Source organism: Simochromis diagramma, unplaced genomic scaffold, assembly GCF_900408965.1.
Source record: "Simochromis diagramma unplaced genomic scaffold, fSimDia1.1 OVJJ01000816.1, whole genome shotgun sequence".
Classification (NCBI taxonomy): Eukaryota; Metazoa; Chordata; class Actinopteri; order Cichliformes; family Cichlidae; genus Simochromis; species Simochromis diagramma.
The window spans coordinates 14994201-15009777 of NW_024386908.1; the positions used below are offsets into that span (position 1 = coordinate 14994201).

The window sequence follows — 15577 nt, forward strand, 5'->3', positions numbered from 1 at the left end:
CCCAGTGTTTTTACTGTAAAAGTGAAAGCAGTGCACGGGGAGGGTGGGGGTGGGGGCTGTCTATGAATCAAGCCGCTAAAAACTCCGACTTACAGGAGGTTAATATTTAGGAAGATTAAAAAATCAAGCATTTCTTTATGAACTTGAGTAGTTTCCTTTGCCTGAATAAGAAAAAAAACATTAAAAATGACTTTTAATTAGCAAGTGAATTAATACATGATTTGAGATTGTCCTTGTCCTGTAATGTAATAACACGCACCAGTACCTGCCAAATCATTTCTGCAGACTAATTTAGATTTGGCATTAGGGGACCGTACTCAATTTTAAGATGAAAAGTTTAGAAATTCCCCAGCGCAGTTTAAAACTTTAATCAAGCTCCAAGGTTAAAATCCTCCCGTGTATTTTATTTCCCTGTGCGCATAGTTGTTTATGTTCTCACTGGCCGGTAATTTAAGAGGATATTTAGAAAAGTGTGCCACGTTGCAGTATCGGACTCGGTCACTTAGCTTGTAGATAATATTGGGAGGAAAAAGAAGAATAAACAGCGCTGATTAGAGGTGAAACAGTAAATGCTGAAGGAAACCCAGAGGCGGCAGCTTGTGACATAACAGCTGTTCATGGTATCATGTACACATAGACAGACACTCATAACAAGTTAAGGATTTTATTCATGATAATATAACACTGACAAATAACAGGCAAGCTGACGGAAGAGAGTGTGATTATATCTTGCGCTGGTTGGCTTATTGTGTTAGAGCTTATTACCTCTGTGTGTGGTTACTTGTGCAAAAGAACACAACTATTCACACCATCCAGAGAAGACAATCTGGTGTTGAGGATAGACTGTATACAAAAGATGGACGTGACTTCCTTGGGCTCAAGCATTGTTTTGTGGAGCTGCTTTGAAATACCCTAAAAGGCACAAACACAGCTAACCATTTTATCAAAGCGTCCATACCTTAACTGACGACCTACAATTGCATAACTTTAACTCTTAGTAAATTTAGGTTTGAGGTGTTTGAAACTGAGATGCTTAAAAGGAAATTGATTGCCTCACATCTGTCATGAAGGGGGGAACTGTAGCGGGGGCTGGTCGGCGGTGCCGCAGCAGGGGAGGCGAACGCACCTGCAGGGCATCCGCAATCACGCTTCGCCGGGTTAAAAGTGTGCTGGATTCCAGTGTGGTTGTTGTTGATATGGATGTTGGGCTGTGAGGTGTAAAGCTGCAGCCGAGTTGTGAACAGCAACCGTGTGTGATCAATAAAGTGTGTAAAATGCTGAATACGTGTGGTCGGGTCTGGCGTGGTTATTTTACAGGAACTTATAGATAGAATGAATGGGATCAAGTTAGTAACACAGGAATTCGAATAGAAATTCCAGTGTGAAAGTCATAGATTTGAAAAAGACATTCGGAAACTGCAGGCACTCTGCAGCCTTACTTTTAGACAGGAATAGAAGCAGAATATAACCAGCTGAGAACCAGTTGAGTCAAGTCCCTAAATGTTAAGAGAATTGTTACAGATGAGACTGATAATAATCATCTTAACCAATCTGTTGGAGAAAGATTGTGGTCCAAACAATCATCTGGCCTTCCTCCCAGCGACCTGTGCTATCCTCTACAATCAGAAGTGACTGCTACTTGCAGTCGGTTACCAATGCCAAAAAAATGAAATGCAATCACTTGGTAACTAGTCATAATAGCAAGGAGGTTGCTATCCTATTTTTACTCTAGTGTGAATGAATCATAAGGGTGGAAGACTGATGGATTTGTATTAGAAAACAACAAATAATAAAAGTCAAATTTATTATGTCTGGAAATACTTTCGTGAAGCAAAAAATAGCACTGTATCATCGAAATGTTTTGGAAAATTCAATCAAACTATTTTAAAAACTAAACACCAGGAGCTTATATTGCATTGTTTTCAAGACTGTAGTTTGATATTTATTGTTTATCTGGGATTCAGTTTTATCTCAGCTCATATTCGCAGTTATAACTTCCAATTTTTAGCGCACCTGAAATAATATAAAAAAGAACTATATTGTAAAAAACAAAGCAATTATCTTTTATTTATTTCATTGACCTAGTGAAGAAGTAGAAATATACCATAAGTATGGTAAAATATGATAATTATTAATTGTTGTGTAATATAACCAGCTCCATTTACTCAGGTACTCTTACTTAAAAATGTTTATTTTCCAGCTGCTATTAGTATTTGCACAGCAGATTCACTATTTCTGTGCCTTTAGTTAACAAGATGAATGCAAGGAGTTATTTCTTTACATACTAAACATTCACTGACATAATATCCTCCCGACTGTGCTGTCAGTATTCTGGATACATACAGCTACTCGTTTAAAACGATATAGGAGTTTGCCATATCAGAGCTCTCTCTGCTCATATTCTGTCACCATTTTTGATCTGCTCTTATCAGTCGAGACAGAAAGGTGTCTCAGGTCAGAGCAGACGGGAGATAAAGAATTTCTAAGGAAGACATTCATTCTGTGATCTGAGCACAGTGATGTGGCAACAGGACCTCCCAGCTGCTTCAGTCCGGCTAGTTCTATTAGGTGGGTGATTGAGGAGTGTGTGGATGTAGATCATAATCTCTGCTTGGTCTCGAGGAGATGTTTTCAGCTTCAGTTCTGACTTGCTCTCATCTCTCTTTGGACATTTCTTACTCACGCCCTGCTGGATTTTTAAGGATTAAATTAGGTATTCATGAAGAAACTGCCTGTCTCACAGAAGTATGAATACTACCTGTCTGATCTGCATTATCAAAGATATCCCCCACTGCTTGTTTAGGTTTTAGTCATTTTGGGTATACAAATTTGAATCACAGGTTTTGGTAAATGATGCTGATAATTTGCATAATCACATGGACATATACATCAAGCCGTATTACTCCACTGATACCTAATGCCTGCAGAGAGATTGCTTCAGTACAGTCTGGAGGGTTATATATTCATTGGTTTTAGATGTGTTAGTTTGTAAATCCCACAGTGAGACCTGCCTCACTTTACTGTAAAAGGCCTGGCAGTACCCTTAAAAGAAATGTATTTGAATTGGTTTAGTGTTAAATAAATGCTGCTTCGGGAGATTTTCCATACTTTAAGTTCAGGGGGAAAACATTATTAAGCTGGCAGTTGTCAGTCAGTCTAGTCTGTCTGCCTGAATGCAACTGCTTTTAATTTATCACATGAAAGTTTTCGAAGCAAACCTGACTGCTTATCTACAGCGCCACCTACAGCTACAAAAAAAAAAGAGGAGAAGATACCAGCGCGTGGTCTCAAACCTGTCGCTCGTCCTCCAGTACAATGACTGCCAAAATATTTGTATCACGAATGTTAAAACCTGCCACAGGACAGGTCATTCGCATTTTTGTGTTTTACAGGTAACAATATGGTCTTTGTTTGAATTCTATCCTCAAAGAAAATAGTTTTTCTGACTCCCTAATCATCTAATTATAGCAGGCTTCTTCCTTATGTCTTTCATCACATGTTTGTTGCTGCGTCATGAGAATTTCAGCCTCACAGGGCTGATAGTTTAGCTGCAGGCTTCTGGCTTAGTGAGCTGAGCTTTTGTTGGTTTGGAAGAATGTGAAGAGCCATCCTGTAAAAAATATAGAGTAGATATGGTTTTTAAGGCTAGTTTTATTGAGGAATAAATCACACATGCAAATACTTACCATGTGCCTGAATACGCAAAATATTCTCATGCAATCCAATGTTGTCAGATCCTCCCTACATTGCGTGGTTACACACAAGGCATCCTTTGGCAGCAGTTCTTGAAGAAAGCAATAGTGGCTGCAGAGAGTCAACAGCCCTGTTATAGAGACTTGAATGGGGAGCTTCGAGGGCTGTGGGTAGTAGGAGATTGTGGTTCGTGTCATGTTTGGACCTTGCAGTTTTCCACTTAGGTTTAGAAAACGATCATGGTTTGTTTTTGGGTTTTTGTTGTTGTTTTTCTTTAAAAAGATTCCTTTTAAAACAAGGATTCGTTCTGAAAAACACAAGCTGGGATAATATCATCTCACTTCTGTCATAATCCGGTATATTGGGCACCATCACTAAAGTATCCTGTGGGCAACACCCTAGAAATGAGAACACATGGAATATCAGTAAGAATAAAAAATATTACCTCCTGTCTTCTGGCTTGTTAGGACAATCATAACTAATATTCATTAAATTACGCCCATCACACAGAAACCTGGAGACCATTCAAGGAACAATGGATAAGTCCTGATTGGTTGCCAGTGGTAGCTGGAGGTTGCTGGCAGTCGCTTGATGAAATGGCCTTTAAAAAGTATACTTTGCTGCACTGAAGATTTCTTTGCAGTTGTTTTGGTCACTTGCAGAATGCCGAATTCACCTGCACTTTGCGGGCACAGCGCCAACTTGGCTGCAAACACTGTACAGCCAGTCTTGCAACGCAAACTAGGCACCACGATTGTTCACCTTCAAAGTAAAAACAGCACCTTTTGAAATATGCTGGTTGCAGCAGTAAGGCACTTTTACTTTGAAGGCAAACATTCTGTTTCTGGTTTGTGTTTTTCACCATCTGCTGTCTAGGTGTTCATTTATTGGAATAAAACCCTGTGATGAACTTTGACTGGAAACCCTACGAAGCTGGGAACCCTGAATGCATGGATGGATGAATGGATGGACTATAATTCAACTTTTTCTAAAAGAAAGTCCTCGGTCTTTTGGTGGAACTAACAACTAAAAGTTTAATAAACTTTCTTCGGCCCATTCAACCAAAAGAACTCTAAAAGGTAGAATTAAATTAAAATGGTAACAGCACTGGTGTTATTATCTTTATTTGTACATTATTAAAAACTGCAACCAATCTGTATTTCTAGTTGGCCACATAGCCAACAGAACAATGGTATTCTGAACCTAAAATCTATAATGTTCAGGTCTTATCATTAGTAGATGTAAGGTAAAAGGAAACATCATCTGATACCTTAATACAACCTAGTCTAACACCTTCAGAAATACCTGCTATCCATTTGAACTTAAATATTAAAAACACCTATGTGAAAACCTCCTGCCAGACGTGTGCTTCTGACATGTTCATTATAGCGCTGGAAGGTATCTCCTGAATGAGGCCATGATGATTATATTTCAGGTCACCTGTGCTTAATGACACACTCTGTGAAGTTGTTTTTCACTTATATTCTCTGTTATATTCAAACTGTTCAGAAATCAATGGAGCGGTGATGAAAAGTCTCATTTGACATTCTTCATCTCGCACCAGCTCAGAATGAGTCTTTTTGTCCTGCGTTGCGGGGAGGACATTCAGCTGGATTGATTCCAAGCAGCACGAAGGTTTGTCTCACTTTACTCCCTTCACACTCCGACTGAGGAGGAGAGAGGCTGTTTAATCACTCTGGCCAATTTAATCAAGTACATCCTAATCTGGATTGATTTTGACTTTAATGTTAATTAATCTGGCTGCTTGTATGAGTGTTCATGAGGGGGAAACAATCCTGAAGGTCTCTTCATTCAGCTGTAACATGCCAGTCCTTCACAGAAGATCACTGTTTTCTAATAACTGAGGGAAGATTTATCTCATTACACTCACTAGTAGATGGGGTAAAATTGGACATTTTGAGTTTGATCTTCAAAAATATAAATCTGGAAGATATTGCGAGAGTTTCTTAAGAACACCATGACAAACTAATCTGGATCTAAATCCTTCTGAATTCATGATGGCATGGAGAAAACTTCAGCCTCAGCAGAGGTATGAAGTCCTGGACCTTAATGACAGTTCTACTTTTAAAAGACGTCTCATAATTTTGCTCAGATCTTTGATAGATGGCAAATTAAAAGATCATAAAGTTATCAAAAATGGTTTTGTGCCTGGGCATGCTGCCAGAATAGCTTCAGTTCGCATTAGCATTGATTCTCCATCCTTTCTTTACTGTAGACATCAACACTATTCTTGTAAAATGATGGTGGTAGAGAGAGAGTTGTCTGAAACATCAGTCCAAAATCTCCCATGGGCATCCAGTTAGGGTGAGATCTGTTGATTTCCATACTCATCAAACCATTCGGTGACGCTCTGTGCCCTATGCTTGTGAGCCTTGTCATCCTGCAGGAGACAACTTCCTTCAAAATAGGATAAATGTGATCAGTCAGAAGAACTTTGTGTGGAGAATTTTGCTGTGGACCCGAATCCTGGCAGTAGATTTCGCCTGTATGTTGCTTTTGTAGGAACATCGTGGCCAAGATAGTCATACAAAAGCAGCCTGAAGTAAGATAAAGACAAGAAATGCTTTATTTGACACTAACAATACAGACATTAATATAAGGGCTGTCTTCAAAACTTTAACGGTCTGGATATTTGTTAGACATTTGGTAGATTTTCAGTTTTCAGTTTTGTGATTCACGTATTTATCACATAAATGGGAAAATATGTCCTACGTCAGGCTGGCTACTTGACATCCAGGTTTGAGTACACCATAAAAAGCAGCAATGATGAGTCAAACCACATAAATACATTAAGAAAGATTCAGTGAATTACCATTCGATTGCCTTTTTTTCATGGAATTATAATAGAAAGAGACTCACAACATCACAAATCTCACAGGCTCATCAACAATCAGGATGAGAAAACAACTCTTTTGTTTAATACTGCCTGCAAGATGAAAACCGAGATCCTGTGGAGAAAATGTCCTTCTGAGAGTTACAATAGGTTATTTATTTATTTCATTTTTAAAGACAACAAACCTCGAGGAGGTTTGAATTCATTAGGGTCGAGACTACCATAAAGGAACACGGCAACAAATTGGATTAGACAGCATTTAGAGAATTAAAACACATCCTGTGGAAAATTGATCAGGATGAAATGAGATACTTGAATAGAGCCTGAACTGTACACCAAACCCCGTCGCTTTCATCTCCCGCGCCGAGATTCACTGTCAGATAATTCACTCCCCGGAGGGATAGATATGTCTTTTTTTTCTTGACTGTTTGATATGTCTAATGTGCTCAGACTTACCAGAAATGTCTCGCCTCACCCTTATGGATAGGTTTACATAAAAACTCTTTTTGAATGAAAATGCTGTAGACAGTAGCCTGAACACAGCCAGGGGCTCCTTCTCCTCCTCCAGACTGATTAATGGCTGCCTCTGAAAACACAAACCTCCCTGTTTTTTTTTTTACACCAAAATACAATGACCAGGGTTATTTGAGGGATTTGTTCTATTTTGGCCAGCTGTGGTACATTACTAGCCGCTCTCTTGCTCTGGTGTGTATTTTTTGCAGAGAGAGTGGGAGTTATGTAAAGCCTCCACCCATTCGGGGTATGCAAGACCAGATCAGTAATAGCAGTAGATTTAGGACAGGAGCGTAAGATGTAGGATGAGATACTTTGGGAGCAAATATGTGAAACTTTCAAAGTGAAATATTTATGCTTCATGCTCCAGGAAAACTAATGGTGTCACACCACTTGTTTTCATTTCCTGCTCAGAGTTGCTAGCCAAGCAGCAATATGTGTTTAAAAGGAGCTCTGAGTAGGAACGGATTTGCACAATAGCTGCAGCCTGTTTAACTTCAAGGACATCTGCAAAATGTCAAAAAAAAAAACCCGACTTGCTGCACAGCATGTGGCCGTGAAGACTTCACCACCTCGTGCAAATTAATATGGCAAAATAATGTGGTCGCATTTCAGAAGATGGAAGGTTTTGGTTTCTGTGCATGGAGTCTGAGAGGATCTGTGACTCATTAAAAGGATGTACCTGTCTGCAGGAATTCTGGAGAATTTACTGTGTGTTTTTGTGAATAATGAGCTGAGGCACTGCCTGTAAATGAATCTCGCGAACAGCCTACAGCGACTTTAATATAGCTTTTTGTTTCTCGCTCAGGCTCTCTGACCTCAATAAGAAAAAAGACTCAAAATGTGAGTAGGGTCTGTGTTTTGAAGTTGTAGTACGTCGCCAAAGTTAAGAAAAACTAAAGAGTGCTGTATTCAGTGATACACGAGAGAGAGCTAAGATTTATTTTCTACCATGCAGATACTGATTATTGTAATTTCTTCAGTTTGACTCATCTGCAAGGAAGCATGGTCATACAGTGTTAGCACTAGCGCTAAGTGGAAGTTCGAACTCCCCAGACATTGTCTGGAGTTTGCATGTTCTCCGGATGTTCCTGGGTCTTCCTCCCACAGTCCAAAGACAAGGTTGTTCCACGAATGAAATGAAAGTGTGTGTGTATATGGTATTATATACCAGTCAGTGTAAACTCTAACCCTCTTATGGCCCTAAGTTAGATCAATGATCAAGAGAATGAATGGATATTATACTGTATATACTGTAGCTCAAAACAGCTGAGGTGGGGGGAGAGAAATCCTGATACCTGATGGTAGTCAGGGTGCCGTTGTCTAGCATGTAGAGGTCGTGTAGCCATTTTCGCCTTTTTATTCCTCTGGATTTTGAACTTTCACCACTTTTTTCCACTGCTGCCCTCCATTTGGTTTCTCCTTCTCTGTGTACTTTACAAGTCTCTTAAAACTTGCTTAATATTATTCTTAGCTTTCCAAAATAAGGCGTTATGACATTGCAAGTCCTTAACTCATCCTTGCGCATATTCATGAAGAGTGGCTCCATAATGTAGCGGTTTCTGCCTAACAACAGAAAGATCTGTGGTTTGTTTCCAGGAGGAGACAATAAATCCCTTGGGGGTCGTGTCAGGAAGGACACGTGGTGTAAAAATCTGCTAAAGCAAACATGCCGAGCTACCTGCTGTGGTGACCTCTCGTGGATAAGGGAGCAGCCAAAAGTGGCTTCATGTATATTTATGAAGATCTAAATTTTAAGAGTTAAAAGATTTGGTAAGGATATTGCATTTTAGTTTGAGTTCATAATCCAGCAACAGTATGAAAAACACAGAGTCAACAACTCCTAATATGGTTACAGTAGTGCTATATGTACCCTTGATGTGTTAATATACAGCATATGTTTCTTGCACAGATTTTGTTGACTGTCTCCTCCGTTCTATCTTTGCATTATGTTTGATTAGCTTGCTGCAAATTTCTTTTCCATCATCCCCCATTTCCATGTCTCAAAGCCACAGTTGTGGCCTCATCATAGTATATTTACAGATCATCTATGTATATCTTATGCTAACCCAGTGGATGAGGTCAGTCCTGTGAGCCAGACAGGCTGCCTTCTTGTCCGCTCCTGTGGCTGGAAGTTTGGCTTGTGGCAGGCGCATTCATGGTGAAGAAGAAGGGCCAAAGACTGGCCGCACCCTGCTGTATATGGACAACCGGTCCTGCAGCTGATCCATCCCTAATTGGGTGGCATTATATAAGCTGGACTCCCCCGGTGCACATGAAGCAAAACACAGCAATTGTGCACAGTCCTTGAATATATGCAGCAGCGAGCTGTGTGCTTTCTTGAAATTTCTGTCAAAGATTGCAGAAGAAAATTGTCTGGTTTTCTTCACTGACTCATGAATCTGCAATGCAACTGTCAACGCAGGTCCTTAAGTTTGTTGCGTTTATGCGTCAAGCTTGATTGCATCTCACTTTTAATTGGCAGCAGTGATTCCCTCCGTGGGCAGAGGGATGTGGTCCTTGCCAGCAGCTTAATGCTGCATTCTTGTTTCTCACACTTCCAGCCGTTTAAGGCATTTTAGGCTCAACTTTAGTGAACGTTCACACATGAAAATGAGTGACTGATCAAACACAAATCACCCTGACACTGCTGACCTTTTAGAGAACAGTGTCCGAGGTCAGTCAAATTTATTTGACCTTACTCTGCTCGATAAGGAGAAACACCAATACGGTATTTTTCTTATGTGTTCCTATTCTGCTAAAAACTAGAGAATTAGTCCTACCTGTACAACAGTATTAGTCACTAGAGAGACTGTTGAGAATGTCTTTTTGCTTTATAATGAACTTGTTTGCAGTAAATCCCTTCTCACCAATTTCGGGCTTTCATAGAAAATCTTTTGCTTCCATTCAAAGAGATTTTAGTCATTTACAAATGAAATTCTTCAATTTTCACTTTTCACTATTTTTAAAGTTTAGTAGCTTTGTCCCACTCAAACAAAATGGACATTTTTGTTAATTAAATGGTCAGAAACAAGAAGAAAATGCAATGATTTGTGTCAAAGAAGGTAACGGTTGATATTTCCTTCACCTTATGCAGATCGATTAACAGCTCTAGCGGTTTAAAGGCAAAGCGTGCAAAGTGCTGTAATCCTTAGATGCTATGAATCTTGGAGAACTTGCCTTAGGCCATTTTCACCCATGAACTACAGCCTTAACGTTTCTCAACATCACCTGACATAAGAGGCACATAACAGCACTCAAATATCGAATCAGAGATGAAACGGTTAGCACCTTGTGACATCTGACCAGTGGATTAACAGTTAGTATTCTGCACGCTTTATTTAGGCAGCTCCTTCATCTCCATCAGTATTTCAAGAAGTGAGAACATCCTGGTGTGAAGGATCTCCTGCTGTGTACTTCTTGTTAGAAAAGAAAACTTTCTCAATTCTCGTGGCATTTTCTGGAGGTAATGTTTGAAAATGGCTTTGATCTCAGTCTCCTTTGTTTCTCTGTGCGATCCCACGACTCTCAACTCTGTGGAGAGGTGAGGGCTCAGCTGGGGCCACACTACCTGTTCCAGGACTTCCTGTATTCACTGGATGATGGATTTAAAAATAATGTACATATCTGCACAGCACTGCATAATCATAATCAGTTCTTGAGTAGCTCTGTGCTGTAGTTTTAATGTTGCCTTTGAATTCACCTCATTGGTTTCACCCACTTTCTAGACACTCGTAGCTCAGAGCGGGGCACATTACTAACTTCCTGTTTTATCTACTAAGAAGTTGTCAGGAGAGACACCACGAGGCCTAATTTTAGTAAAAAAAAAAAAGTGGAGAGATAGAAAGTCCCCGACATTTAAAATAAATCATTGTGAAGTGTGAAGTCTGTAATGTAGTAAATGTGGTAATTAGAGCTCTGCTCCAATTTAAAATCTGGACAGTACAGTATATTTGACAGCTTACAGTCATTTTTGTACACAGATCTCTAGTGGTATGTTGTTAGGCAGGAAAGTAGAGTATGCAGAGATAAGCTAGTTAGGTTTGAGTGTACTTTTGATGGACACTTGTTTTCTGGGTTTAATTTAACAGCCTGGTTTCCACGTGAAGGACTCTGGGAGCACCTAGCACCTGTGCTAACGATAGCCCATACGAGCCTGCCACTTTGCAAGATGTCTAAAGATGTCTAGAGTAACATACTGCCTGAAGTAAAATGAGCATATTGTGTATTGGAACTATTCCACTGCTTCTATCAAATGAAAACAAAACTGTAAATGCTGCATTGAGACGCTGTGTCCAAGAAGAACATTAAAAATTTGAATTTGAGGAATTCTAACTATATAATGTGAAAGCTTTCAGTTTAATGTTATTTATTTGTGTCACTCTTCCTTCATCATAGAAAGTGGTTGTTTTAAGAAAGAAGAGATAAAATGTGTAATATGTAATAATTCATCTAATCATGTGTTTTAGAAGTTATTTTAGGTTTTCCTGGATTGTTTTTTTATTTTTATTTTTTATAAGGGAAGGCAGAAAACTACAATATGGTATTTTCTGCAGAAATTCACTGCCGTTATTTTCTTGTTATTATTTACCCTTGAACTGGCAGGCTTTGAAAATGAAAAAGCCTTGGAAAGTTTTGGCATAGATCCATGCCATTGTGCAGGTTTTGTTGGGGGGATAAGAGGCTTTTTTAGGCTTTAATGCCTTTTGTGCCTAAGCACTCATTTCGAAGGGTTTTGAAAAATGGCAACAGTACCTCATAAGTCTCCAATTACTCCCTTAGCTTGCTACTTGAGGATGCTTAAGCTTATGTGCAACTTCTTAATGCATTCTATAATGTCAGAGTTGTCTCTGACCTCCATAAAAAGCAGCTATTTGATGTAAAAAGGCCTGCAGAGGCTGTTCAGTATCATGAATACTGAACAAAAGTAGCCTGAAGGATTGTAAAGAGTTGAGACGGTGTGCAGAAATGGACTTGCAGGAGTTAGACGGGAGCATGTGCTTTTAATTCCTGGCTCTGGTCCAGCACGTGGAGAGCATTCAGGGATTTCCCGGACCACTTCACTCAGTCATGACTCTGCAAAATGAGAGAAAAAAAATTGCCCTGGTTATAAAGAAGGTAGTGAATCTCACAAAGAAGAGCCTGCAATCAGGAAAAATTACTTAATTTCCTTCTTTTCGTTTCTTTTTTTTAAACCAAATGAGGCTTTGATTTTCAAGGTTGAATAGAAATGCTCAGTAAATGACAACAAAGGTGAGATGCCTATTGAAGCACTGCACTGACATCCTCTTAGAGGCAAAGAGAAAGCGAGGCCTTGGATATGAAGGATATTATGGCTGCGCACTTAAAGGGAGATTATCCCCAATTGCTCTTTTCAGCTCACTTAATCTGTCCTGATTTACTTTTAAATGAAATTATTCATTTTGCACCCTCTTTGGCATGCACGTATAGCAAGAAAGGCGTTGTAGCATTAGTGGAAATTTCTCAAGCTGCAGATAGAGCATCGCATAGCATAGGCTGACTCGAGCCCCTGCACTTTTTAGCCTGCAGTGTTTGGTGATAGAAAGCACAAAGCTCTGCCTGGCTCATTTATTAGAATTGCATTTCTTGTGGTATTATGGTGAATGAAATAGGTCATCAGTTTTCATGCTTGGTAAACTCTTTTCATTTTGCGGCCACCAAAAGTGGGAGGAAAACAATAATGGATGGCTACAGAGGCGCCTGGCACAAAGCACCTTTATTAATAACAAAGAAAAAAGTATACTGCTACCTTGAAAAGCTTAAATGATGGATCAGGGACCTCTACAGAGTCTTGTCAAATCTCAGGGCTCAGAGGGGCAAAAATGAAGAAATCAATGTCTTTCCAGGTAGATCAGAAAAGAAACAGCGGATTGGTTGGTTGGTTGGTGAGTTTGTTGGTTTTCCAGACTTCACCAGCAAAATCGTGAAATTAAATTTGTCTAAAAATAACAGGAGATCTGGAAGAAAGTACAGAGGTGTGTACGGGGATGTTTTTCTTCTTTTGCAAGTCCAAGTAAAAGACCATCAGGGCCAATTTAGAATCACCAGTTGAGCTAAAATGTAAGTCTTTGCTCTGCAGGAGGAAGTACTTGGTGGAAACCCAGACAGACACAGGCAGAAAAAGCAAACCTCACATAAAAACCAGGCTGGAGTTTGAGCTGGAAACCTTCTTGTTGAGAAGCAGCACTGTTAACCACTCCACCACTACTTGAATAAGAATAAGCCCATTCGATTAAGTGTCATCGTGTCACTTTCTTCTGCAGTAAAGAGGTGCAGGTGTTACAACTGGGCAACTAAGGAAATGAGAGCTAGCATCGACGGGATGGACATATCTCTGTGTTAATGTGAAGGCGGTGAAGCCAGTTCACCATCTTAGCATAAAGACTGGAGACAGATGGAAACAGCTTCCTCTGTCTAAAGAAAACTAAGAGAGAAATGGTTTTGGCTCGTTTTTTCTTGAAAGTCAATAGATTGTTGGCGGTTTCTCACAGAGAGAATTGATTCTTTATCTTACAGTATAAAGCTCCTTGACATATCTATTGCTGTTTACTGGCGTAAAACTGAAACGAATTTGCAAAACAGTCATTCAACACAAAAACAAATTTCAGACACTTTTCACAGGATGGCATTTGTATGAGAGCATGGGGTTGCAGAAAATCATAACCAGTGCTTTCCACATCAGTGTTTCTGCTCTGTATTTATTTCTGGTTAAATATTCTGGTTTTCCGTGGTCACAGAAAGGCTCGAATTGACCTGTTTTGACATCTAACAGCAGTAAAAATTCCTTGAATGTCATTCTTTTAGCTTGAGTTTGAGGAAATTTGAGCCAAAGTGTACAAATGAGCATATTTTAAGATTTCTTGATGCACGCTCAATCATCCAGGTAAGGAAATCCTTACGTCCAGATGAACAGATTCACGTTTTGGGGATATTTTAAGATTTTTTACTACAAATTTCATGATATTTTTGTATATAACAGGTCAAATGTGACTTGTTTTTCTTCAGATGCATTTTAGATTAGATAAAATTTACTTCTGGGGGAATCTTGAAACTGTAAAAGTGCACATGAATGTGTTTGTGTAATTTTTTTTTGTATGAAACAGTGGTGATATAGTTCAAGGGGGGCCTTGAGGTTGTCACAAGAATTGTCTTTGTTCCCAACATATTTGCTCAGGTTCCTTGCAGACAGGAAACAGATGGTCTTAGAAAGGTTTCTGGGGAGTATCGACAAGCAAAGAGAGTCCTACACGTACAACACGAGAACAACGCCGCTGCCCTCTGGAACCCATTATTACTTTCAGCCTGTGCTATGCACGAATGGTTCGTCACTGTGTTGAGCAAATTGTCTTGCAAACGTGCCATCCAGGGTGCGTTCAAGCACGCCATGACCGTGGTGCTCTGTGACGTGCATTTGCACAACCAATAGAAACAAAGAACGAGGGAAGTGGGGGCATATAGTAAAGATATACAATGACCAGGAGCAAAAAAAAATCACATAGTAGAGAGAGAGTACAGCTGAGAGCAGCATTCAGAACACTCCATATCCCTCTCTATGTGAACAGGATATAAGAGCGGGCATATAGGGTACAGAAAAGCAACAAAGGTCATTTAGAGGTCATTGGTTGTGTCTTTATAGAGGCATGAGATCCACAGCTGTAAGCACAAGCACCTGCAATGTAACTAAACCATCAATAAACAAATTAGAATCAATTTATTTTGAGCTAACTGAGATTAAATTTACTGAAAAAACACTGAGATTAAAACCGAGATCAGGTGGGGTCAAAGGTACGCGGGCTGCCATTTCAGTGACTGTATGAATCACCTTTGAGTGTGCAGACTGGTTTGCATTCAGCAGACTTTTAGATTTTGTGTCCTAAGCTTTAATAAATGTTGAATTAATACTGATAATTATAGATGGTAGTTGTGAGGATTTTTTTTTTTTAGGATATAGCAGTGAGGACAGTGTTGTAATGGCTGTAAGACACAACATTTTCACTTCCAACACATTTGTATCATTATGGATGTTTTATTTTCACATCTCGGGTAAAACAGGGCATGATATTGGGTGATTTTGTTTTCCAGAAAAGATAGTTAAAAACCTAGAAACACTCTCCCTATTCTCTGAAACATTAATTGAGGATTACTCATTTATTTAGCACTATTAGATAGATTTATAGATTATAAATATAACTGCAGTATACGTGGCCATCTGCACTATTACTGCCGTGAGTAACTCTTTCTGCAGATTCTGGCCAACCATGAGAAGAAAAGAAGAAACGTGCGACAGCTACGGTTTCTGTACCTGTATTTATTTAAAAATAATTATTAATAGCACTCATTACTTTCAAATTTCATGATCGATTGCAGCCATTACTTTCAAATCCTGACAGACTGTGGCAAGCTGGATAATTAATGGGAACGCATCGATGATCACACATACTGTCACCTATGATGAACGTGTCTAAAGCGTATTAGACATCACAAGATGTACGATTA

General features: G+C 39.4%; 1 protein-coding gene across 3 annotated transcripts in view; it reads left to right on the forward strand.

Moving 5' to 3' along the window:
- The window catches only part of LOC120735883 (ankyrin repeat and BTB/POZ domain-containing protein BTBD11-A), a 240766-nt gene that overhangs the window by 99486 nt on the left and 125703 nt on the right, over window positions 1-15577 (forward strand). The window lies entirely within an intron of this gene.